This window comes from Scyliorhinus canicula, chromosome 2, assembly GCF_902713615.1.
Source record: "Scyliorhinus canicula chromosome 2, sScyCan1.1, whole genome shotgun sequence".
Taxonomy (NCBI): domain Eukaryota; kingdom Metazoa; phylum Chordata; class Chondrichthyes; order Carcharhiniformes; family Scyliorhinidae; genus Scyliorhinus; species Scyliorhinus canicula.
In genome coordinates this window covers 256,567,032-256,593,902 of record NC_052147.1, presented here as the reverse complement: position 1 = coordinate 256,593,902, position 26,871 = coordinate 256,567,032, and positions in this window count along the sequence as shown.

The window sequence follows — 26,871 nt, the reverse complement described above, 5'->3', positions numbered from 1 at the left end:
CAGGTCTGTGGCATCGCTGATAGCTCAGCTGCATGGGAAAAGAGGAAGGTGAGTGGAAGAGCAATAGTGATAGAGGGTACAATAGGCAGGGCATCAGGCAGGCATTTCTGCAGCAGTAAACCTCAGGATTGTGTATAGCCTGCCTGGTGCCAGGGACAAGGATGTCATGGAATGACTGCAAGATATCCTTCTGGAGTAGGGTGAACAGACAGAGGTCAATAGTGGTCCACGTTGGTACCAACGACATAGGTAGAAAGAGGGATGGAGTCCTGAAAGCAGATGTTAGGGAGTTAGGAAATAAATTAAAAAGCAGGATCTCATGACTAGTGTGGTAGTATGGCTAGAGGTACTACGGTACCTGGGAGTGTGAGCTACCATTGGTGGAGAAGGCTCGCTGCTCATTGGCCCAAGTGTTTGGATTTCATTTGTCGGAACGTAAGGCAGCTCTGCCCAGTGAGGCGGGGTATAAGAACCCGTGTCTCCCAGCAGCCGGCCTTCTTTCTGTACTTGAGCTGCTGGGGAAACATCTTGTAGATTAAAGCCTTCAATTCGGACTACATCCTCATTTCAATAGTTATTGATCGCGCATCAACTAGTAACCTCATGATTCTTCCCCGTGAGACATAGGAATAGGAAGATTGATCGATTCAACACATGGCTGGAGAATAAGTGTAGGAGGGAGGGTCTCAGATTTGTGAGGCACTGGGACCAGATCTGGGCCAAGTGGGACCTGTACAAGATGGATCTTAACACAATGAGGACTAATATCCTCCCAGGGAGATTTGCTAATGCTGATAGGGAGGTTTAAAACTAACTTGTCAGAGGGATGGAAATCTAAGGGGTTGCTCAAATTATAAGGAAGTAAAACTGGTAACAGGAAATAGAGAATTATCAAGTAATGTCAAAAAGACAAAGTTCAGAGCACATTACCTGCTTTCAAGGCCCAGGCTGAGGTAAATGGGTATGATCTTACTGGCATGATAGAAATGTGGCAATGGATTGACCAAGACTTGTTCGCCTTAAATCAGTATGAAGACATGCGTTAGCCTCCTTTTATTTATAGTGGTAGCAGGGAAAATGCTTGAATCTGATGGATGTGATAAAAGGACAGATGGATAATAATGATCTGATTGGGCATAGTTATCTTGAATTTGTGATTTGGAAATCATGTTTGATGAACCTTTTGGAGAATTTTGAGGACATTACTAACAGAATTGATAAAGGGGAGTCGGTGGATCTGGTATACTTAGATTTTCAGAAGGCTTTTTAGAAAATCCCCTAAAGGAGATTTGTTAGCATATGAGACAAGAAGTAATATACTGGCATGGATTAAGGATTGCGTAACAGGCAGAAAACAGTAAAAAGAGTAATTCCCGCTTTGGCAAACTGTGACTAGTGGGGTACTGCAAGGATCAATACTTACTCAAAATATAATCAATGATTTGAATGTGGGGACTAAATAACGGGGGTACAATTTTCCGTTCCTCAATGTCGATTTTGTAATTGGCGATCGGGTGGAGAATCCCTTTTTACAATGGAATCGGGACGACGTCTGTTTTAGTATGCTCCGCCCCTTCCAAAACAGCGTCATCGTGGCACTTGCTGCACACCATTGGGACAGGCTCAGGACGTTACCTGAAGGCCATCTCCCAATGGGCCAAGTTCCCAACCGTGCGGGGGACGTGTGGTCTCAGCGGTCAGCAATCTGGCATGGCGGCTTCAGACCGTGTCCAGCGCCGCCTCAGTCGGGCGGGAGCTATGCTGCTGGCTGGGGGGGGGGGGGGGGGGGGGGGGCTTCGGCGAGGGTTGGGGGGAGACTGGTGGGGGGATGCCAGGGGTTGGCGAGGGGCTGCCCAGGGGGCACTGTCAGGCAGCTCGGGTCCACGCACAGCCGGCACAATGTTGGACGACGCAACGGCTGCAGGTCATTGCATGTGCAAGTGCAGCCATGGACCCGGCAATTCTCCGGCCACGGAGGCCGTGCGTTTTACGTGGCGCGGCTGCTAGCCCTTCACCAGTCGGAGGATTGGTGCTGGGGCGGCGCCGATTTATCGGAGAATCCAGCCCAATTTTGAAATTTGTGAATGACACAAACCTCGGTGGGAATGTGTGTTCTGAGAAAGATATAGGGCGGGATTCTCCGACGCCCCACTGGGTCGGAGTATCGCCGGGGGTCAGCGTGAATCCCGCCCCCGCCGTCCTCCAAATTCTCCAGCCCCCCAAAAATCAGCCCGGCGTGAGTCAATGGGCCCCTGGCTGCCCGAATTCTCCGGCGCGCTATGGGCTGAAGTCACCCCTGTGTTTTTCCAGTCCCGCCAGCATAGGTCCTTACCGGTGGGACCTGGTGGCTCGGCAGGCCTCCAGGGTTTTTGGAGGGGCGCAGGGGGATCTGGCCCTGGGAGGTGCCCTCACGGTGGCCTGGCCTGCGATCGGGGCCCACCGATTTGCGGGCGGGTCTGTGCCGTGGGGGCACTCTATTGTCCGCCATTGCCGGTGCGGAAACGAAGCCCTCTATGCATGCGCGGAGATGATGCCAGCACACCCGCTGGCCGGCAGAGGGCCTTTGCCGCCGGTTGGCATGCACCATGCCCCTTTCCCACCGGCTGGCGTGGCGCAAACCACTCCGGGACGGGCCTAGCCCAGAAGGTGCGGAGGATTCCACACCTTTGGGGCGGCCCGACGCCGGAGTGGTTCACGCCACTCCGTCCCGCTGGAATTGCCCGCCCCGCCGATTACGGCAGAATCCCGCCTATAAAGTGGTCGAAGGGGATTTGGACAGACTTGGTGAATGGGCTAGCACACTGGGCGGAATTCTCCGCGCCCGGGAAAAATCGGGAGGGCCGTCGTGAATTTGGCCGAGTTTCACGACGGCCTTGGAGGCCGCTCCTCGCCCCCTATTCTCCCCTCCCGGCGGGGCTAGGAGCGGCGTTCCGTAACTATCGGCCGCGGGAGCATCGTGCCAAGAATGACGCGGCTGGCGGTCCTAATGATGTCAGCAGCGCATGCGCTGGTTGGCCGGCTTCAACCCGCGCATGCGCGGCTGACGTCATGACGCTGATGGCACAAACCCGCGCATGCGCGGTGGCCGTCTTTCCCCTCAGCCGCCCCGCAAGACGTGGCGGCTTGATCTTGCGGGGCGGCGGAGGAGAAATAGTGCGTCCGATCGCGGGCCTGTCCCCTCCCGAGCACAGTCGCGGTGCTCTTTCCTTGCTAGGCCACCTACAAGCCCCAAACGGGTTTCTCACTCCCGTTTCACGACGGCAGCGACCACGTGTGTTTGCTGCCATCGTGAAACAGCCGCGAACGGCAGGCCGCTCGGCCCATCCGGGTCGGAGAATCGCCGTTCGCCGTGAAAAACGGCGAGCGGTGATTCTCCGAGCCGGGGGGGGGGGGGGGGGGGGGGGGGGGGGGAATCGCGGGGGGCGCCAGGGGGGCGTGAAATATGTCGGGGGGCCCTCCCGCAATTCTCCCACCCGGCGTGGGGAGCGGAGAATTGCGCCCATGGTACATGGAATATAATGTGGAAAAAATGTTATCCATTTCGGTCAGAGGGACAAATATGCAGAGTATTTCTTACATGTTAAGAGATTAGAAAGCGTAGATGTGCAAAGTGACCTGGGTATTCTCGTCAATAGGACGCTGAAAGCTAACATGCAGGTGCAGCAGGCAGTTGGGAAGGCTTGTGAAGCCTCAATGGAGACTTGCTTCAATTGTATGGAACCTTGGTTAGACCACACCAGTTTTGGTACCCTTACCTTAGGAAGGATATTGTTGCCATAGAGAGAGTGCAATGAAGATTCACTAGACTTGGGATGGCAAACGGCCCTATGAAGAGAGATTGGGGAAACTGGGCCTATATTTTCTAGAATTTCAAAGAATGAGAGGTGATCTCATTGAAACCGACAAACTTAAAGGGATAAATGGGCAGATGAATGTAAGATGCAGGAAAAACTATGCAAGGCAGTGGTGAAGCCACACCTGGAATACCGTGAACAATTTTGGTCCCCTTATCTACATAGAGAACATAGAACATACAGTGCGGAAGAGAGCCATTCGGCCCATCGAGTCTGAACCGACGCACTTAAGCCCTCACTTCCACCCTATCCCCAAAACCCAATAACCCCATCTAATCTTTTTGGTCACTGAGGGCAATTTATCATGGCCAATCCACCTAACCTACACATCTTTGGACTGTGGGAGGAAACCGGAGCACCAAGAGGAAACCCACGCAGACACAGGGAGAACATGCAGACTTCGCACAGACAGTGACCCAGCAGTAAATCGAACCTGGAACCCTGGCGCTGTGAAGCCACAGTGCTATCCACTTGTGCTACCGTGCTGCCTGATATCTAAGAACAGATATACTGCTATTGGAGTCAGTCCAGAGACAGAAAGGGATATGAGGGCAGTGTGGGGAAAAAAATCATTGAGGTGGATGATCAGCCATGATCGTGTTGAATGGCAGTGCAGGCTTGATGGGCTGAATGGCTTTCTCCTGCTCCCAACATTCCTAAGTTTCTCCCTCAGCAAATGTTGTCAGAACAGCTGAGAATTTCCGGAATTTTCAGCTGTTTGTGTGTCCAGAGGAGGCGTAAATGGAAAACTAAAGAGAATCTCCATCACCAGCCACTGACGGAAACAAAGAAATCCACAGAGATAAGGAGAAAGTCGAGCAGGAATTACACACAATGTTACGTCCAGAACACTGTAGAGTGCCGCATCGAAATGGGAGGCGGTGGGCCATGGGTTTACGTGGAGTTTAATTGGAGCGATGCAGAAGGCCAAGGATGCAGGAGGTCAGCGTGGCGGTGATGCGGAGAATGAAAATGAGAGGTGGCCGGAGTCCCCGGGGTTATTCCTGCAGACTGAGCGGAGGGGGTGGGGGCAGGTGGGGTCAAACCTGCAATTAGTGTCTCCAGGGCCGAGGGAACTGTATTGCGAGCAATTTATGCAGTCTAATAACTTGGAAAATAAAATTAAATGAAATGAAAATTGTTGTCACAAGTAGGTTTCAAATGAAGTTACTGTGAAAAGCCCCTAGTCGCCACATTCCACCGCCTGTTCAGAGAGGCTGGTACGGGAATTGAATCCGCGCTGCTGGCCTGCCTTGGTCTGCTTTAAAAGCCAGGAATTTAAACGTAAATTGCCGTTTCGAGAAATGTTTGGGACCTTGAACAGTGGAGAAGGCTGGAGGTAACACAGTTTAAACTATTCGATGAAATATGAAACTGTTCCCATTGCCAGTGATGCTCTTTAGTGATGTTGTGCTGCCCTCTAATGGTAATCTGGCAGCAGGCACTCCAAGCATGTGTTAAAGGTTGCATGGATTATCGTGCTATATATTAATTTCCTGAAACCATTAACAGATTCATCACAATACTTTCAAAATAGGCAGAAAAAATTAATTGGTGTCTTAAACGCCTGGCTGAATGTATTCATAGAACAGTACAACACAGGGGCAGCATGGTGGTGCAGTGGCTAGCACTGCTGCCTCACGGCTCCGAGGTCCCAGGTACGATCCCGGCTCTGGATCACTGACCGTGTGGAGTTTGCACATTCTCCCCGTGTTTGCGTGGGTTTTGCCCCCACAACCCAAAGATGTGCAGGATAGGTGGATTGGCCACGCTTAAATTGCCACTTAATTGGAAAAAATGAATTGGGTACTCTAAATTAAAAAAAAGATTTTTTAAAAATTCAAAAAAAAAGAACAGTACAACACAGTCGGAGGCCATTCGGCCTATTGAGTCCGCACCATCTCTTTTGAGTTCCAATGCCGTTCGTCCCGCTCCCCCGTTTCTTTAAAGATACTGGGCAGGATTTTCCATCGGCCGATGGCAAAATCGGGAAAGGCGATTGGACGGAGAATCAGTGTTGATGCCGTGTTCACGCCAAATTGCAATTCTCCGGTCCCCAACAGCGGCGTCAATACGTTCCACTCCGCACGTACAGTAAACGCCAATTGCATATCATTCACAGACCTGACCCGGAATTCTCCAGGACCTCTGTGATTCTCCACCTCCACCAGATGAATTCCCGACGGCGAGGTTCACTGGTATTTTTGAAAATCGGAAAACATGTGCCTGAGGGGGAGAAAGGGGTGCGGAAAGTGTCCAACATTGCCATGTGTGCTGACGGTTATGTCACTGGCCGGGGGGCTTCTGTCAGGGTCAGGGGGAGTAGTGGGGGTGCCAGGAGGTGGGCTGTGGGGTGGGGGTGGACGGGCATAGAAAACCATTGCCACAGCCTGCAAGACTGCCATACAGCTGCGCATGCCACTAATTGTCCATTGTGAACTGGGCGTCACGGTAGCACAGTGGTTAGCACAGATGCTTCACAGCTCCAGGATCCCAGGTTCAATTCCCGGCTTCTGTCACTGTGCGGAGCCTGCACGTTCTCCCTGGTGCTCCGGTTTCCTCCCACAGTCCAAAGGTGTGCAGGTTAAGTGGATTGGCCATGGTAAATTGCCCTTAGTATCCAAAAAGGTTTGGTGGGGTTACTGAGTTACGTGGTTAGGATGGAGGTGTGGGCTTCGGTCGTGTGCTCTTTCCAAGGGCCGATGCAGACTCAATGGGTCGAATGGCCTCTTTCTGCACTGTAAATTCTATGATACTATGAAATGATACTGTGAACTTAGTGCTACTGGTCATATGGGTCCTCCCTCCTCTGGGCCCAGCCGACCCTTCAATGGGGTGGGCATTCTCTCGTGCCATCTTGTTGGCTGGGATGAGTATGTGTATGAAGTGTGTCTTCTGAGTGTCAATACCGACCTGGTGAATCATACATCCTTTTTCATTGGGATCGGTTGTGTTCCACGTGACACCAGTGCTAAACCTTCAACGGTCACTGAATCGGTCCAAGTACGGCACCTGTTTTACTGTCGTAGAAGTCCACAAATCCTGCCCTTAGGGTGGGATTCTGCACTTGCCGATGCCAAAATCGCATTCCGTGATCGGGCGGAAAATCCCTTTTGACGACGAAATCGGGGGTGGCGCCTATTTTTGGATACTCCGCCCCCTCCAAAATGGCATAATCGGTGAGTGCGCTGCACACCGTTGGGACGTCACCTGAAGGCCCTCCGCCGATGCTCCCCCCCACTGAGCCAACTTCCCGACGGCGTGGATCATTTGTGGTCTGAGGTTTCGTCACATTTACGTGGTGGCTGCAGACTGTGTCCAACACCACCACAGTCGGGCGGGCGGGGGGTGGGGGGCGTTCCGCTGGCCATCAGTGGGGGCTGGGGGGACTGGTGGGGTGGGGGTGCGAGGGTGACAAGGGGGTATTACAGGGGAGCATTATATGGAAGACCGGATCTGCGTGCAGCCGGCGCCATGTTGTACGGTGCGATCGCTGCAGGTCATCGTCATGCGCATGGGCGGCCACAGACACGGCACTTCCCCGGCCATTACTGTCGGGAATGCCAGAGGTTTTACATGGCGCTAAGCCCCACTGGGCGGAGTATCGGTGTGGGGGCAGCACCGACGTTTTCATCGTAAAACGGGACACATGCTCCGGACATAGCCTCTAAATCGGAGAATACATGAGACCATGAGGGACCCAGGCCGTCGGAAACTCGGCCGGTTGGTGGCAGAGCGGAGGGGGTGAGCCTCAGGCAATGTCCTGAGGCTGTCGATACGTCTCCGAGTACACCGCTCTGGAGGGGGCAGAGCATCGCAAAAGTGACACCGCTCCCAATTTGGTTGGGAACTGTGATTCTCCGGCCGATCGCCGAATGTGATTTCAGCTCGTGGAGTAATTTCTTTATGTGGGGCGGGATTCTCCGTTTCAGAGTCTAAGGGCTGGATGCTCCGGCACCCAAACAATGGCGTAAATGCGGCGCTCACCACGCTGAAAGTACAGTCAGCATATCATTAGCGGGCCTGACACTCGATGCTCCGGGGCCTCCGCGGTTCACCGCCTCCGATGGGCTGATTTCCCAATGGCGTTGTTCACTTGTGCTCTCACAAATCGTGAACCTGGTGTCCTGGCTGCTGAGCGAGAGAGCGGCGGTAGCCAATGGCGTGGGGAGACTGCAGGCTGCCGACCCGGACACCGGCCGTGCTGGCTGCGGGGGGTTAGGGGGGGGCCTGGAAGGGCCGAGGGAGGGGAGGGGGAGGGAGGGTGGGGGGTGGGCCGAGCAGCCGGGGTTCCCAGGCACCAACCGTCATCCTGCTGAACACCCGCTGACCACCCACCCCGCCCCCTGGTTCACACAGTAGCACCAGCTGTATGGGCACCGGCGGATAAAAGGCCGTGGGGTGAGGGGGTTGAGAGACGTAAGGATGAGGGGTGGGGATGAGGGATGTGGGCATCCAAAATGGCCACCTGCACAGATTGATGGGAAATTGGTCAACACAGAGACAGGCTGCAGCTTGCAAATATACAAGGGCTGCAGCCCGAACCTTGCAGAAACCGACACAGGGAAAAGGCTGTTGAAAGGCCATCCCGGGACAATGGGCTCCAGGTAGAAAGTAACAATATGTGACAGACTTGGTGATGTTGGTTTCCTTATTTGGGAAGGCTTATTTGCTTCGGATACTAATGGACATAGCTGACTGGGACCCGCCCACCATCGAGGTGTCCACCACCAATTGATTGAGATCGATCAGGGTGATCGAGGCCTGATCGATCTATTGGACAACTACCTGGGACTGCCCAAAAGCGCACGAAACCTGCAAGACATGAAAGGTGCTGCGTAGCCCACCACCCGCTCACTCGACCACTGACTACAACAACGGTGATACCCACACCCACCAATGAGGGGACCATCCTCACCATCCACAGAGGGACCACAGCTGTGGACATTGGCAACAAACAACAGACGTCCAGCACTACCAGACCACGGATTACAGCTCAGGCCATATGTGCTCTGCACTTGCCAGTCACCTGGACATGAAGTTAGGGTTGTTCGTGTGTGTTAGTTTAGAGTGCAACTTGTCTGTGTGTGTTCACTGTGTGTGCGTGTAATAAACTATTAGAACATAGAACATAGAACAGTACAGCACAGAACAGGCCCTTCGGCCCTCAATGTTGTGCCGAGCAATGATCACCCTACCTAAACCCACGTAACCTGTATACCCGTAACCCAACAATCCCCCCATTAACCTTACACTACGGGCAATTTAGCATGGCCAATCCACCTAACCCGCACATCTTTGGACTGTGGGAGGAAACCGGAGCACCCGGAGGAAACCCACGCACACACGGGGAGGACGTGCAGACTCCACACAGACAGTGACCCAGCCGGGAATCGAACCTGGGACCCTGGAGCTGTGAAGCATTGATGCTAACCACCATGCTACCGTGAGGCCCCAATATTACCGTATTAAACAACTTGTGTGGTCCTTTGTCCACCGTATACGGGTTACAGACACACACTGTGGTTCTGGTTTAGAGGGTAAAACATGGATCGAGGGGGGTAGGGGCTGTGGAGTGTGTGTAGGGGTGACGGTGAGGGGGGTGTGCATCAAGGAGGGTGTGGGGGGGGGGGGGTCCACACATGTGTCATGGAGATGCGCAACTATCATGAGAGGGTGGTGGTGGAGTGGGGAAGACGGAAGCACAAACAATGCCACTGTTAAACGGTTCAACGCATGCAGCCTGGGGGTTGAGTAGATGATGGCACCATCGGCCAGGGCACCCATTGCAGCTGGCATGGGTGCTGGAAGGTGGGGCAGGGTGGGGGTTCGGCCGTCCCCTTGGGGGGAGGCGGGGCTGGGTTACGGGTGTGTGGGGGGGTTAGTGCCAGGGGCATGGAGCAGCCGACTTACCCTGGCTGCCCTGAGCAGATGGTGTAGTCTCTCCTGGCACTGCTGGCCAGTCTGGGCGACGTTGCCCATGGTGTTGACCGCCTGTGCGCCCTGGCTTGGTGAACGGCGGCACCTGGCGGCCTTTCTCCCGGGCTGGGGTACAGGATCATCCCCTCTCCTCCACGGCATCCAGGAGGGTATCCAGCTCAGCACCCCTGAACCGTAGCACTCTTCTCTTTGCAGCTATCATGTTGGCTGCGACGGTGTGTGTGTGTGTGGGGGGGGGGGGGGTGGATTGTTTACTTGCGGCTGCAGCGTATGAGCCTCATGTGCGCCAATCACGGACCCAGCAAGCCAGCAAATCCGACACCATCTCGCTTGGAACCATTTGCGCTCCACGTGGCGATGTTGCAGGCCAATTAGATTTGCTGAATCGGTGCACCTGTTGGGCCATCTTTTGCTGTCATAAAACATCACTGTTCCCACGCCGGCGTCAGCCATTGGGACGCCACAGCATGTCACCTGAAGGCTCATGCCTGATGCTCCGCACCCGATGGGCCGAGTTTATTTGAGGGACAGAAGGAGCATTAGTGTTCATGGGGGAGCACCATGAGGAAATGTGCAACATCCCCCTTTCCACACCTCTGTGATGAAATGAAATGAAATGAAAATCGCTTATTGTCACAAGTAGGCTTCAAATGAAGTTACTGTGAAAAGCCCCTAGTCACCACATTCTGGTGCCTGTGCAGGGAGGCTGGTACGGGAATTGAAACGTGCTGCTGGCCTGCCTTGGTCTGCTTTAAAAGTCAGTGATTTAGCCCAGTGTGCTAAACCAACCCCTCTGCAGTGCCACTGCGCTGGTCTCTCCACAACCCCATCCCAACCTGTAGACTCATCCTTGGATCCCCATAGATCCCTATTAATGGCCACCTAGTTGATGCTTGGCCTTCATGTCCCACATTCCAGGTTAAAATTAGACTTCTTGTTGTCAAACCTTTCCTATTAACTTTCTAACTTTTCCAAACATTCAGTAACAACTGGTAAATAAATAGGAAAATAATTGGCTCCTATTTCAATAAGTCCAAATATGAGCTAAGGTTTTGGACAGTTTCTCCCAATAGGATGGATGTTTAACCCCCTGGGTGGCGAGGACGGATCAGTGGTGGGCGAGGGGGGGGGGGGGGGTAAAATAGCGGAAGCTGCACCACAATGGCTCTCATTACCAGGGATTGTTGCCATGGAGATAAGCAGTCCATTTGCACGTATGGTCCAAAGTTGGAACCATTATGCCGCCAGCAATTTGTGAACGTGCCTTGTTGAGGTGGGGGGGGGAGGGGGGGCGCCAGCTGTGTGGATGTCCAGGGTAATGCTCAGGCACACTGGTTCAAATCCCATTGAGGCAGTTGATGCAAAATCAATTCAATTTATTAATAAATCTGGAATTGAAGGCTTACCTTAGTAATGGTGAGCATGAAACTATCCTCAATTATTCTCAAACTTATTTGGTATGCTAATTTACAAACATCCTTGAGGAAAGGAAATCTGTTGTCCTTATCTGGTCTGGCCTACATGTGACTTCAGATCCACTGCAATGTGGTTGAATCTTACTCCTGTTGTCTGAAATGTTCCAGCAAGCTACTCAGTTGCATCACGCAGCTGCAGAAAAGTCAAATGTCAGATGGATTGCAATGGGCAGCACGGTTGCACAGTGGCTATCACTGTGGCTTCACAACGCCAGGGTCCCGGGTTCGATTCCCCACTGGGTCACCGTCTGTGCGGAGTCTGCACGTTCTCCCCGTGTCTGCGTGAGTTTCCTCCGGGTGCTCCGGTTTCCTCCCACAGTCCAAAGACGTGCAGGTTCGGTGGACTGGCTATGATAAATTGCCCTTCGTGTCCAAAAAAGGTGAGGAGTTGTTATTGGATTACGGAGATAGGGTGAAAGTGAGGGCTTAAGTGGAGACTCGATGGGCTGAATGGGCTCTTTCTACACTGTATGTTCTATGGTTCAAGAAGAAGTCTTACAACACCAGGTTAAAGTCCAACAGGTTTGTTTGGAATCAGTAGCTTTTGGTGCGAAGATCCTTCATCATGTGGTTCAAGAAGGCAGCTTACCACCACTTTGTCAAGGGCAATTAGGGATATGCAACAATACTGATCCTGCCAGCGATACCCATATCCCATGAAATAATTTTTAAATGGTGCCGTCCCTATAAGAGCTCATAGTCCATCAGTGAGACTTATTATTAATAAGTGTCTTTTGACCTGCGTGTGTGTGTGGATTTTGCTTAATTGAAATTTCAGAAGTAAATGGGAAAGTAAGGTCAAAGACCTTTCTTTATTTTTGGGGAAAAACTGTTTAACTGGCAATTGAAAGGCTGTTTTTTCCTTGGATATTAACGGGGTTGTTTCTGTGTCGATAGTAATATTTGTTTCAATATAAAAAATCTTTGTTTGTCAGTGAAATCACTTCTGGAGCAAAGTATCCTTTCCTCACATTTTACAAATTCAAAGATTGTTGGGGTCTTGTTCAGTTTCCTAATATAAATTGTGGTCTGGTCCGGGTAATGTAACAAACTATAAACTTTCCATTTAATGAATCACTCTTTTATCCAACTGTACATACCAGTTTATAAAATCTGTGGATACCTCCAATTAATATTGTTTTCTGTCATTAACCTCTCTGGAAGACAAATTGTATCAGCAGCCAGCACCAATCTTTTTCACTTCCAGGGTCCGTATCCCTCTATTCCTATGCTGTTCATGTATTTGTCAAGGCACCCTTAAATGTTATTATCGTACCTGCTTCCACCACCTCCTCCGGCAGCGAGTACTAGACACCCGCTAACATTCAGTTACTTCCATTGCACATATCCTCTAAACTTTGCCCCTCGCACCTTAAACCTGTATCCTTAGTAATTGACACTTCCACCCTGGGAAAAAACCTCTGACTATCCACTCTGCTCATGCCCCTCTTTGGTAGATGCTGAGCGGAGTTGCTGATAGTGCCAAGGATTGTCAGATGACACAACAGGTTAGAAATAGATTGGAGACTTGGGCACAGAAATAGCAGATGAAGTTTAATCCAGAAAAATGCGAGATGATGCATTTTGGAGGTTCAAATCTAGGTATGAATTATACTGTTAATGGCAGAACCCTTAGGAACATTAACACACGAGGGGGAATCTGGGCGTGTAGGTCCACAGTTCCCTAAAAGTGGCAACACAGGTGGCCAAGGTGACTAAGAAGGCATAATGCATGCTTGCCTTCATCAGCCGGGGCATTGAGTACTGGAGTTGGGAATGTTGCAGCTGTATAAAACGGTGGTTAGGCCGCATTTGGAGTATTGCATGCCGTTCTGGTCATCACATTATGAGAAGGACATGGAAGCTTTGGAGAGAGTGCAAAGCAGGTTCACCAGGTTGTTCCCTGGTCTCGAGGGTGTTGACTATGTGGAGAGGTTGAATAAACTAGGGTTTTTTCACTGTAAAGACAGAGGCTGATGGGAAACCTGATAGAGGTCTGCAAAATTATGAGAGGCATAGACAGGGTGGATAGTCAGAGGCTTTTTCCAAGGGTGCAAGTGTCAATTCCAAGGGGGCAGAGGTTTCAGGTAAGGTTTTCACACAGAGAGTGGTGGGTGCCTTGAATGCACTGCCAGAGAATGTGGTGGAAGCAGGCACATTAGCAACATTTAAGAGTCGTCTAGATGGTACATGAATAGGGAGGAAACAGAGGGATAAAGACCGAGTAAGGGCAGCAGATTTTGTTTTAGTTAGGGTATCATGATCGGCACAGGCTTGGAGGGCCGAAGGGCCTGTTTGTATGTATCGTTTTATTTTAATAGAAACATACTATTTTCTTCACATCATTTTTAGGTTCTAGCCAATCTCTTTGTTTGGCACCCTTCTGTCTGTTCCCTGGAACTACTTTTTACAAATGGATGTTCTATTCCTCCAATTTCCCTGCTAATTCCCATCTGACCATTTTTCTACATGTAACTGTGTAAACAAATACCAATTTTTCCAATATTATTGTGGCATGCTGTGAAGCAGGCTGTGTGGATCTTTATTTGTGTGTGACTTAGTTAATTTAATGAAACTGAAGACACTTAGACTGCAAGGTTTAAATCATCAAAGGGTTAGGTGTAAAAGCAGGCATTTTGAAGTGTTGCTGAGCAAAGCTAAAATGGATTAGAGACAACATGCACCGAAATTTGCATGAAGGGATAAAGAAGGTTTGTGTTTATTTGTGGACTTTCAAAAGAAGATCATAAATTAATAAAGCAATGCTATTAAGTTAATTTCTCCCTGAAAGTAGTGGCCATAAAGACAACCTGAAAGATGTGAATATTCTCAGACAGGTAACTTCCAAAAGAAAGTAAAGAATGATGGGTTTAAATGTGAAAGAGACAAAGAACATGTTTAAGGAAAGATTAAAAATGGTCTGTGGAAAAAGTCAGTATGCTATGCGAGTACAGGCCTGTGAAATAAGCAACCTCTAGCTATCCCTGAGAGAAGTGTTTGTTTGTTACAGAAAATAAGATTTTATTTCAAGCCTTGGATTTCCATTGTTGGATGAAAGAGAGACAAAGGGCCTGTGAAATATCTCCTCCATAGCAACAACAATATTATAGGGAATTTTATAGGTTAAGAACCTATGAGGACCTTTGCCTGATAAAGGGTGTTTATTTCTGAGTCTACCTCAGTAGAAATCTTTCGGGGAATGCTGTAAACCTACATTTAACTTTGTAGCTGTAATCTTGTATGTCTAAATTTTTTTCCCATTTGTTAATGAGTGTTTTAATTTAATATTTAAAACATGGTTATGGGATCTTTACTTCTGACTTCAGTACACATACTCTCTCATAATAAAATACAAATTGCAAATTGTTGCTATATATTAAAATTTCCGCTTGGGATTTGGTTTGCCCAGCAATTATCACCTACCATACCATAACAGCTGTCTGTGTGACACTTGGATATCTGCTGCTTCTCAGATCTTTGATAGATACAATTCTCCCACAAAATGACAAAAGTGTAATTTTGGCAAGGTTTCGCGTGGTGATTCCCGCCGGGTGTTTGGGCGCAATCTAACCTGCACTTAGTCATTTCTTTGGAGCTTTGAGAGATTCTCAATGAAAAATACCACACTTAGAATTTTTTTCTGTGAGTGTGGAACTAGAAGACCCCAGCAGAACCAAATCAGATATCGGGGCATTTGTGAATGGTGCTCAGATCTCAAAGTTAGGAGCTGATTTAGCACACTGGGCTAAATAGCTGGCTTTTAAAGCAGACCAAGGCAGGCCAGCAGTACGGTTCAATTCCCATACCAGTCTCCCCAACAGGCGCTGGAATGTGGTGACTAGGGGCTTTTCACAGTAACTTCATTTGAAGCCTACTTGTGACAATAAGTGATTTTGATTTCATTCAGAAATCCCCATACCCTCCCACCCACGGCCTGCTGCACATGGGCAACACCCCCAACTCTCGACCCCACCGGGGCAACCTCCCTCTTCGCCATCACTAAAAGTTTTCGTAAGCACCCCCACTTCGCACCAGCCACAAATGAGGGTGACCCAGCCCCATACCCATCCATCCTTGTTGGCATCGCCACCCCAAATGAGCATACCCCGCTATGGGGTCATCGAGGCCCTCCATACTATAAGGTTCCCCCTCTTTCAGGATTCCCCCATTCAGGAGTACCCCCACAGCCCCAACCCCCAGCGGATACTCCCAACCCTCTGACTAACCAGTTGATTCATCAACCCTTGCCAGATACTTCCCACCTGCACAGAATTCTACCCCCCTCCCCCTTGGACTTGAATCTCATCCTCAACCCAAACAGACCCTCCACCCAGCAGGTCTAACGCCAATCCAGCCCCCCCCCCCTCCCCAAGGTCTGATCACTCCCCCTCACTATGGCCTGATTTCCCCCTCCCCCCATCCCATGTGACCCACACAACATCCCCGGACCTGTCCCGAACCCCCACCCCACAGGTTGATGCTCCCCTTCCCCCCAGAACCCGACACCCCAACCCCCTGACCTCCGACCACAACTACCCCGCCTCCAAGTTCTGACCTCCAACACCTCCAGTGTTTCAACCCTGCCCCAATGTCCAACTGCAAATCATCCCGCAATTCCTGACCCCTCCATTCTCCCACAATTGGCTGCCCACCTGAACAACCCTCAAATCCCATATACTTACTTTGGGCACTTACCAGGCCTGTCAATTTCAATGGGATCTTTACCTGATTGGTGACAGCTGGCTGTGTAAAAAAAGGGGGGGTGGGGGTGTCCTCCTTCAATTTGCCTCTCCTACACTTCGACATTGGGCTGCCTGGATCTCACCAGCCTGATTCGTACGTCTAGGCGAGACAGACACGGAAGATATTTGGCATAGGTAAGTGGGCACGTATTGGCAATCCAATGCTGATTGCTATTCCAAGGAAGTTATGGCCAATCGTGTGTGGCAACACCTTCCCTGAGTTTCTGGCCGAGAAATTGGCATGTAGCACAAACTGGATGAAGTGAACACTCCTGGCATCAGACCAACAATAACAGCAATAGCACCAACATGTACTTTTAAAGCAACGCCAATGTAATATAGCATCGCAATTAAAACACTTAACAGGAGCATTATAAAACATTTGACGCAGTCCATGTGAGGAGATTTTAGGGCAAATGACCAATGTCTCGTCACGGAGGCAGATTTTAAAAGTGGACAAGAATGGATAGTAGTGAGAGGTTTAAGGAGGGAGTTTCATAGCCACAGCCTTGGTATGTCCGCCAATGGTGGAACACTTGCAATTGGAGATGCTGAAGAAGCCAGAATTAGTGGAGTACAGATATCTGGGAGGGTTATGAGGCTGGAGGAGATTACAAAGATAGGCGAAACATGGAGGGATTTGAAAAGAAAGATGAGAATTGTTTAGGTCAGCGAGCTTGGGTTTCACAGTGATTAGGGCTCAGTACGAGTTAGAAGGAGTAGCAGAGATACGAATGATCTCGAGGTGATGGAGGGTAGAATATGAGAGCGCACTGGATAGTCAAGTCAAAAGGTAACAAAGACATGGATGAGAGTTTCTGCAGCTCATATCTTGAAGAAGGTGCAATTTAGAGTTATGCTCAGAGGTGTAAATATGTGGTCTTATCGATGCCACAAATTTGTGGTTGGTAGCTCATCTCATGGCCAAGTCCATGTGGACCGTCTGGTAGGCTTGAGGCACAGCCGCAATTGAGCCTTATTTACTTGAGCTCTGCAGGGTGCACAGTCCTACTGGACATCACCAGGCAGCTCACCGGCAAAGAGAGTTTCAATTCTAAGTTGCTGTATTGTCAGCAAGTGAGTCCGGGGAGCTCCTGGGAGGAAAAGGGAATCTAGGGGGAAGGAGGGTGAAAGCGATTGTCTGGGAGGGTCAATTAGGAAGGACAGTAAAGGTGGCAACAGCAAGTGGGCTGAGCGAGGGCTGGCAATGACCTTCAGCACTGTGGTGCAGTCAGGAAAAATAGAAGGAAAGACGTACATCCATACGGATATTACATGACTTCAGAATCTTCCAAAGTACTTTATGGCCAGTGAAATGCTGTTACTGAATTGTAATCAATGTTCAAATGTAAGAAACGTGGTAGCCATTTTTCACACAGCAAGCTCCCACAAATGGTAATGTGACAATGACCAGATTGGATTGGATTGGATTTTGTTTATTGTCACGTGTACCGAGATACAGTGAGAAGTATTTTTCTGTGAACAGCTCAATAGATCATTTAGTACATGAAAAGAAAAGGGAATAAAAGAAAATGCATAACAGGGCAACACAAGATACACAATGTAACTGCATAACACCGGCATCAGGTGAAGCATGGTGCAATGTCTTGTAGTGATACAGAGAGGAGAACTCCCTAAACCTATGGGGCAGGATTCTCTAATAATGGGGCTATGTCCCGACACCAGCGCCAACGACTCCGGCGTCAACGGTCCCCGAAAGTGAGGAATTCTCCCCTTCCAAGGGGGCTACGTTGGTGCCGGAGTGGACTCTGCAGCTCCAGCCGTCGCGGACTGGACCGCGCGAGTTCGCGCATGCATGGAACGGCTGGCGTATTTCCATGCAGGCGCGAGAGTTCCCTTCTCTGCGCCGTCCCCCGGGCAATATGGCGGAGCCCTCCAGGGCCTCGGCGGGGAGTAAAGTAGGCCCTGACGGAACCAGCTCGCCTGCCGATCGGGAGGCCCCGATCGTGGGCCAGGCCGCCGTGGGGGCCCCCCTCGGAATTGGATCCCCCGCCCCCCCCTCCAGGACAGCCCCGCACACTCACCTTCCAGGTCCCACCGTGTGGGAGCTGAGTAATCCACGCCGGCGGGACTCAGACAAACTCGTCGGCCACTCGGCTCATCGGGGCCTGGAGAATCGCCGGGGAGGGGGGGGCACTGTCAATGGCCCCCGACCGGTGTGGTGGCGATCCCGCGGGCGCCCGAAAAACATCGCCGGAGAATGGGGAAGCCGGCACGGGGCATCGTGGCGTGATTCTCGCATCCCCCCCCGGGGATTCACCGACCCGGCACCGTGTCGAAGAATCCCGGCCATGGTATTCATCAAAACTCCTCACTTTCAATGACAATAAACCTTTTGGAAAAATTCTAAAAATAAATGATTACAGACCCAGGTAGTATGACTTAGAAAATAAGAAAATAAGAAAATAAGAACTAGGAGCAGGAGTAGGCCATCTGGCCCCTCGAGCCTGCTCCGCCATTCAATTAGATCATGGCTGATCTTTTGTGGACTCAGCTCCACTTTCCGGCCCGAACACCATAACCCTTAATCCCTTTATTCTTCAAAAAACTATCTATCTTTACCTTAAAAACATGTAATGAAGGAGCCTCAACTGCTTCACTGGGCAAGGAATTCCATAGATTCACAACCCTTTGGGTGAAGAAGTTCCTCCTAAACTCAGTCCTAAATCTACTTCCCCTTATTTTGAGGCTATGCCCCCTAGTTCTGCTGTCACCCGCCAGTGGAAACAACTGGCCCGCATCTATCCTATCTATTCCCTTCATAATTTTAAATGTTTCTATAAGATCCCCCCTCATCCTTCTAAATTCCAACGAGTACAGTCCCAGTCTACTCAACCTCTCCTCATAATCCAACCCCTTCAGCTCTGGGATTAACCTAGTGAATCTCCTCTGCACACCCTCCAGCGCCAGTATGTCCTTTCTCAAGTAAGGAGACCAAAACTGAACACAATACTCCAGGTGTGGCCGCACTAACACCTTATACAATTGCAACATAACCTCCCCAGTCTTAAACTCCATCCCTCTAGCAATGAAGGACAAAATTCCATTTGCCTTCTTAATCACCTGTTGCACTTGTAAACCAACCTTCTGTGACTCATGCACTAGCACACCCAAGTCTCTCTGAACAGCGGCATGCTTTAATATTTTATTGTTTAAATAATAATCCCGTTTGCTGTTATTCCTACCAAAATGGATAACCTCACATTTGTCAACATTGTATTCCATCTGCCAGACCCGAGCCCATTCACTTAACCTATCCAAATCCCTCTGCAGACTTCCAGTATCCTCTGCACTTTTCGCTTTACCACTCATCTTAGTGTCATCTGCAAACTTGGACACATTGCCCTTGGTCCCCAACTCCAAATCATCAATGTAAATTGTGAACAATTGTGGGCCCAACACTGATCCCTGAGGGACACCACTAGCTACTGATTGCCAACCAGAGAAACACCCATTTATCCCAACTCTTTGCTTTCTATTAATTAACCAATCCTCTATCCATGCTACTACTTTACCCTTAATGCCATGCATCTTTATCTTATGCAGCAACCTTTTATGTGGCACCTTGTCAAAGGCTTTCTGGAAATCCAGATATACCACATCCATCGGCTCCCCGTTATCTACTGCACTGGTAATGTCCTCAAAAAATTCCACTAAATTAGTTAGGCATGACCTGCCTTTAACGAACCCATGCTGCGTCTGCCCAATGGGACAATTTCTATCCAGATGCCTCGCAATTTCTTCCTTGATGATAGATTCCAGCATCTTCCCTATTACCGAAGTTAAACTCACTGGCCTATAATTTCCTGCTTTCTGCCGACCTCCTTTTTTAAACAGTGGTGTCACGTTTGCTAATTTCCAATCCACCGGGACCACCCCAGAGTCGAGTGAATTTCGGTAAATTATCACTAGTGCATCTGCAATTTCCCTAGCCATCTCTTTTAGCACTCTGGGATGCATTCCATCAGGGCCAGGAGACTTGTCTACCTTTAGCCCCATTAGCTTGCCCATCACTCCCTCCTTAGTGATAACAATCCTCTCAAGGTCCTCACCTGTCATAGCCTCATTTCTATCAGTCGCTGGCATGTTATTTGTGTCTTCCACTGTGAAGACCGACCCAAAAAACCTGTTCAGTTCCTCAGCCATTTCCTCATTTCCCATTATTAAAACTCCCTTCTCATCCTCTAAAGGACCAATATTTACCTTAGCCACTCTTTTTTGTCTTATATATTTGTAAAAACTTTTACTGTCTGTTTTTATATTCTGAGCAAGTTTACTCTCATACTCTATCTTACTCTTCTTTATAGCTTTTTTAGTAGCTTTCTGTTGCCCCCTAAAGATTTCCCAGTCCTCTAATCTCCCAGCAATCTTTGCCACTTTATATGCTTTTTCCTTCAATTTGATACTCTCCCTTATTTCCTTAGATATCCACGGTCGATTTTCCCTCTTTCTTCCGTCCTTCCTTTTTGTTGGTATAAACCTTTGCTGAGCACTGTGAAAAATCGCTTGGAAGGTTCTCCACTGTTCCTCAACTGTTCCACCATAAAGTCTTATGTTCCACCATAAAGTCTTATGGTCATAAAGACTTCATTAGATAAAAGTTTAATGTGGATTACCAGACTGAACATTAAATAAAATTGACCTGGTATAAAGCCACAGTGACAATATTTTGCTTGTGAATTTATTAACTGACTGGCTTAAGCTTCCTCTCTCACTGCCATGGCTGAGCTTTGCTTCTACTGCTGCTAGTAGCTACTCCTGCCAGGAGATCTGGCATCATCGTATGTCGCGCTTGTCTGCCTTGCCCCATCTTTGAACATCGACTGTGGCTCATCTGCAATCATTCTGTGACGTGCGTCATTCAGCTACACCCAGGTTGTCCTCTCTTTCTGTTGCCCTCCACATTTTCCTCTAGAAAAGACGTCTGTAGCTTTTTAGCTTTTAGAAAATGGTAGAAATACTGGCATTTTCTTTCTTGGTTGTTGTAACCCCCACGAGGCCCACGGGTGTGGTGATATACATCACTGTAAATACACAAGGGGTTAATGTAAGTACACGTAGACTAGCTAGACACTAGAGGGAGCACCAGAGACATGACACACAGACATTCAACCAATGGGGCAGTAAGTTAGGACACGACCAATGGACATTCACGATACACACAGAGGTGACACTACCACAGGAGGGCATTACACCAACCCATATATAAAGGACACAGCACACATGATCTTCCTCTTTCCAGTGGAGACAGTCAGTGTGTACAGACACAGGGTTGATTGAACATCACACCCACCACGTGGATTGTAGCAGACTGGTTCGTCAGTCTGAGTAGCTATAGAAGGATTAGCAGTAGAGTCGAATCCGAGTAGGAGAATTGTTAATAGTTTAATAAACGTGTTGAAGTTATCTCCACGTCTAAACCTTCCTTTGTCAGAGTGCACATCAAGGAAGCAGCATATGCTAAGTCAAGAGCATAACAAGACAACGGGGACGACCCGATTGAGTTCCCATGGGGCTAGTAGGATATGAGCTCCCCCACTGTGGGGCGGAGGGCCAACAGCGGGGCTCGTCAATTACACCCAATAGAAATCGGCCAAGAAGGGAGCCAACATCTTTGGATGGCCCCGCTGGGATGCATTCTGCTCTCAGCCACTGTTCTTTGCTTCCAGAAATAAACTTCTTGGACTTACCTTTTCGGGACCCCTTGCGATTACCATAGTGGTGTGATTTTCTTTAGAGCTCCTTTTGCTCTTGCTATTTTAAGTAACTCTTCATTTGTCTTATGACTGAATGTAGAGTTTTTAACATTGTCTTTGTGATGATCTCTGTCTTCTTTGTCTGGATATCTTGAATGCATAGTATTGCACAAAGAACATCAAGCTAAGTAAATTAACCAGGCTGATTTACTTAAATAAGATGCAAACGTATTCCCAAAGTATAAGGTTGCTCAAATAAATTATGCCAACTCTAACTGCAGAGCTCGCAAATACACAACTACTCTATCTCACGCCTAAACACCTTCTCCCCGAATCAAGGGTCATCACGTGATATTAGATCATAGATCATAGAATTTACAGTGCAGAAGGAGGCCATTCGGCCCATCGAATCTTCACCGGCTCTTGGAAAGAGCACCCTACCCAAGGTCAACACCTCCACCCTATCCCCATAACCCAGTAACCCCACGCAACACTAAGGGCAATTTTGGACACTAAGAGCAATTTATCATGGCCAATCCACCTAACCTGCACATCTTTGGACTGTGGGAGGAAACCGGAGCACCCGGAGGAAACCCATGCACACACGGGGAGGATGTGCAGACTCCGCACAGACAGTGACCCAAGTGACGCATATGTGACTGCTCTTTATCACCATCTGGTGGTAAGAAATATTTACATCAAATTGTTAAACCTGTACCTCCCATACAATATACATATTGGCACAGTCTTAGCATCCACATTCCAGAGGCCTTTTGTTATGGATAAAAGAAGAGTGATAAACTAAACCCACCAAGTCCCTTCTTCTACTACCCATAATCAGGGCTGTTGGTTTTTGGAAATGTAGATATGTGGGTTCTAAACCCCCTTTAGCATGTGGTCAGTTTAAGTAACCAGTAGGATTAAAAGCAAAGATGATTATTTATTCACAGCTCATCTGAAATCTAAATATTATGTCAGTTTCAAAGCACACACTGAAGGAAGATACAAATTAAAGGAGATAGTGCACTTCAAAGAGTAGTTAGCAATTCACTTGTGTGGCTTATTGTTGGAGATCAGTCATTGTGGGCGCATTAGAGAAAGGAGTAATTTTACACTCTTTTTAATCAGGTGATTTCAAATAGCTGACGTCAGATATTCCAGTTTGTTGCATCATTCCTTTAAAGAGATGAATGCTCAGCAGGTCATGAATTTCAGCATTTGTGCCTTTCGTATCAGGCAGTCAAATTTCTTTATCAGTGGGCTAGGAGTTTTCTAAATCAGGCTGGGAGGTTTTTGAAAATACTTTCGACTCCCGGCTCTTAAGAGGCAAAGAATAAAAGGCAGCACGGTAGCCTTGTGGATAGCACAATCGCTTCACAGCTCCAGGGTCCCAGGTTCGATTCCGGCTTGGGTCACTGTCTGTGCGGAGTCTGCACATCCTCCCCGTGTGTGCGTGGGTTTCCTCCGGGTGCTCCGGTTTCCTCCCACAGTCCAAAAGATGTGCGGGTTAGGTGGATTGGCCATGATAAATTGCCCTTAGTGTCCAAAATTGCCCTTAGTGTTGGGTGGGGTTACTGGATAATGGGGATAGGGTGGAGGTGTTGACCTTCGATAGGGGGTAGGGTGCTCTTTCCAAGAGCCGGTGCAGACTCGATGGGCCGAATGGCCTCCTTCTGCACTGTAAATTCTATGTAAAATTCTATGTAAAATATACTGCTTTTTCTGCAGCAGCTGTGGCTTGGGATGGTCTTCTGAAGACTTCCCAGTCCTTTTCTTGGGTATTGGGATAATAAAGGATTTCAGTATCAGAGGCCAGTTTCAATCATCTGGTCATTGTCCACCCAGAAAGGCTTAAAGCTAAAGGACCATTGATATAAAATAGGAGATAGATGGTTGTCTTTTCACACTTATTTTGTGGTACTTGGTTTCTTCTGGTCTCTTTCGTGAAGCAATGATCTTGGAGACAAGTCTTGAGTTCTATTGACTTTGATTTGGACCATCGTACAATTCACTTACATATTCTGTCCATTTTTTTTGCCATGACATTGCTTTCAATCAATATTTTACCATTGGGTGGAACAGTGGCACAGCGCTTAGCAGTGCTGCCTCACAGCACCAGGGACCCAGGTTTGATTCCGACTTCGGGTGACTGTCTGTATGAAGTGTGCCCATTCTCCTTGTGTCTGCCTTGAATTCCTCCCACAGTGCAAAGATGTGCAGGTTAGGTGGATTGGCCGTGTTAAATTTCCCCTTGGTGTCCAAAGATGGTTAGCTTATGGGATTGCGGGGATAGACCGGGGGAATGGGCCTAGGTACGGTGCTCTTTTGGAGGGTTGGTGCAGATTCGATGGGCCAAATGGTCTCCTTCTGCTCTGTCGGGATTCTATGACTCTGTGATCTTTGTCATTTATGTACCCACTATCTATTGTTATCCCTTTCTTTCTATCTGTCAAGGATTTCACCTTCTGGTGTATAACTCTTATTTGATGATTTGTTTCCAGCTGCAACATTACATATCTCATTATATCATTTCTCTTTAGCTTGTCTACATGCAATCGTTATTTTCTTTTCAATTTCACAATACTTTGAAGTTTTTTTTTTCTTTCCTCTTTCGATCATCATTGCTGGTGTCTCATCTGTCTGTCATCAACTCTCTGTCTCTTTTTAGATTCCATTTTGCAACAGGTTGTACACTCCCTGTAATGTTTTTCCATTTGGTTTTCAGTTCTTGTTCTGCGACATCTGTTTGTTTTGCTACTTCAATCCTGAGACATTCATGTGTTTTCTTGCTTTCAGAGTGAATACCCCTCTGATGTTCCCATCCTTCAACATGCCAAGGTTTAAATGCACACATGTTTCTCTTTCTTAATATTTTCAGTTTCAACTTAATTTTTGTACAAGAGATGCCGATCTGAATTCTCTCCACGCCAGGATACGTTTGAATGTTCTTTATCCTCTTTCTAAAATGTTGTTTTACCATCAGATCTATTTCACTTCTACATACATTTCACTTCATCTGGACTTCTCCAAGTGTACAGTCTTCTTTCTGATTGTGAAAAGAATGTGCACAATTCTTGACAAAATTGTGTCAGTCGCGCTCCTCGTTCATTTTTCAATCCAAGGCCATATTAACCGAGATGCGTTTCTGATGTTCCCTCACCAATTGCAGAATGTATTGATGATTGTGACAACCACATCAGTTCATCCTAACACTTCAGGATATCACCATAAAATGCTTTCATTTCCTGCTCACCCGTGGTCTTGTGTCAGGGCTTAAACTTTTTTTTTTTTTTTTTTTATAAATTTAGAGTGCCCAATTATTTTTTCCAATTAAGGGGCAATTTAGTGTGGTCAATCCGCCTACCCTGCACATCTTTGGGTTGTGGGGGTGAAACCCACGCAAACACGGGGAGAATGTGCAAACTCCACACGGACAGTGACCCAGGGCCGGGATTCGAACCCGTAGGCAGTCAGGGCTTAAACTTGATAAAAAAGACTTTAATTTTGTCTTAATCGTAATCATTCTTTCTGAGATTGGCCAGGAACCTTGAACTGATCACTTGCATCTTTTGTTTGCTGGGATTCCCATTTCATTGTGATGTGTCTCACCTTAATCCTCAATTCTTCTTTTCTGTCTGACCAGATTCTAATAAACTTACTTCTCTAAGCCCTAGTTAGTGCAGTGTTTATCCATGACCTCTATGCAGTTACCAAGCTTTCCTGCCTGACATAAAGTCCTCATGTGCTATGGGCGGAATTCTCCATTCTGGAGACGAAGTATTGACGCTGTCGTGAAAACGGCGGACTTTCACGACGGCGTGATCGGTCCACAGCTGCAGCGATTCAACCACTCCCAAGGGGCTAGCACTGGTGTATCATGAATCTAAACACTCTGTTAATGGAACGGGGGCCGATTCGGCAGTTCCGTGACTGATGCGATGCCGCGGCTGCACATAATATGTTCTCCCCCTCCCACACACAAACGTCGCAGCCAACATAGCCGCAAGGAGGGCAGCGCCACGCTTCCAGGAGGCCGAACTGGAGACCCTCCTTGACTCCGTGCAGGACAGGAAGCTGGTGCTGTACTCCAGGCCAGGACAGAGGTCATCAGGCGCCGCCGTTCGCCGTGCCTGGGTGGAGGTGAGAGACACCATCAGCGCCGTCGGGGTGGTGGTCCGGACTGGAGACCAGTACAGGAAGAAACTGCACGACCTCCTCAGGGCGGCCAGGCTGAGTACCCAGCACTCTGTCCCTGACAGCAAGCACCTTACCCCCACACACATGTGACACGCACCTCCCCACCCCCACCCCCCCACCCCCCCATCCCAGGGGGACGGCTGGACCCACACCCTGACCAACATGGCTGCACCCATGCTAGCCGCAATGGCTGGGTGCCCAGGCCACTGATGCCAGCAGATACCCAACCCCTGAGCCGCATGCTTCCCCCAAGACAAGGCCGCGCAGAATCGCCAGGAGCGGGAGAAGAACAGCGGGGGACCACTAGACCTGCATTCCCTCACCGTGTCCAAGCAGAGGGCACGAAATATTGTCGGCGGGCCGGAAGAGAGGGAGGTCGCTGATATGGTGGTCGGTGGCGCACCATGAAGTCAGACCCCCTGCCTGGTCGCGGGTCCCCACGGCAAATGTGTGCCCACCCCAACCCCCCCTCACCCCACACCCCAACCCTTCTCTCCCCAGCCCTCACCACCTCACACCTCACCCATGTCCCGCTGTCAAACCATACATGCCATCTTGTGTCTTACAGGAGTATTCGGGGATGGACCCAGCCCATCCAGGGACCCCCGCCCCAGGCAGTGCCAGAGCCAGTGCCCCCCCAGACAGCCGAGCACCGACGGGGTGAGCAGCCGGAACACCAACCCTCTGCCCAGGAGACCCCGGATTTTGGGTCAGAGGAGGACACAGACTTTCCGTCACTGCTGTCTCCTACATTGTTCACCATCTCAGAGGCTATCACCTCGGTTGGGCAAATTAGTGAAGAACACTCACTGGTGAGCACCTCACAGTCGGTCCGGTACAGTAGGTGGAGGTAGGAGCAGCTGAGGGGCCGGATGGTTGGAGGGCGGGCCGGCCCCAGGAACCAGTCCCACCCAGAGTGTTGGTGCAGGGACTAGAGGAGGAGATG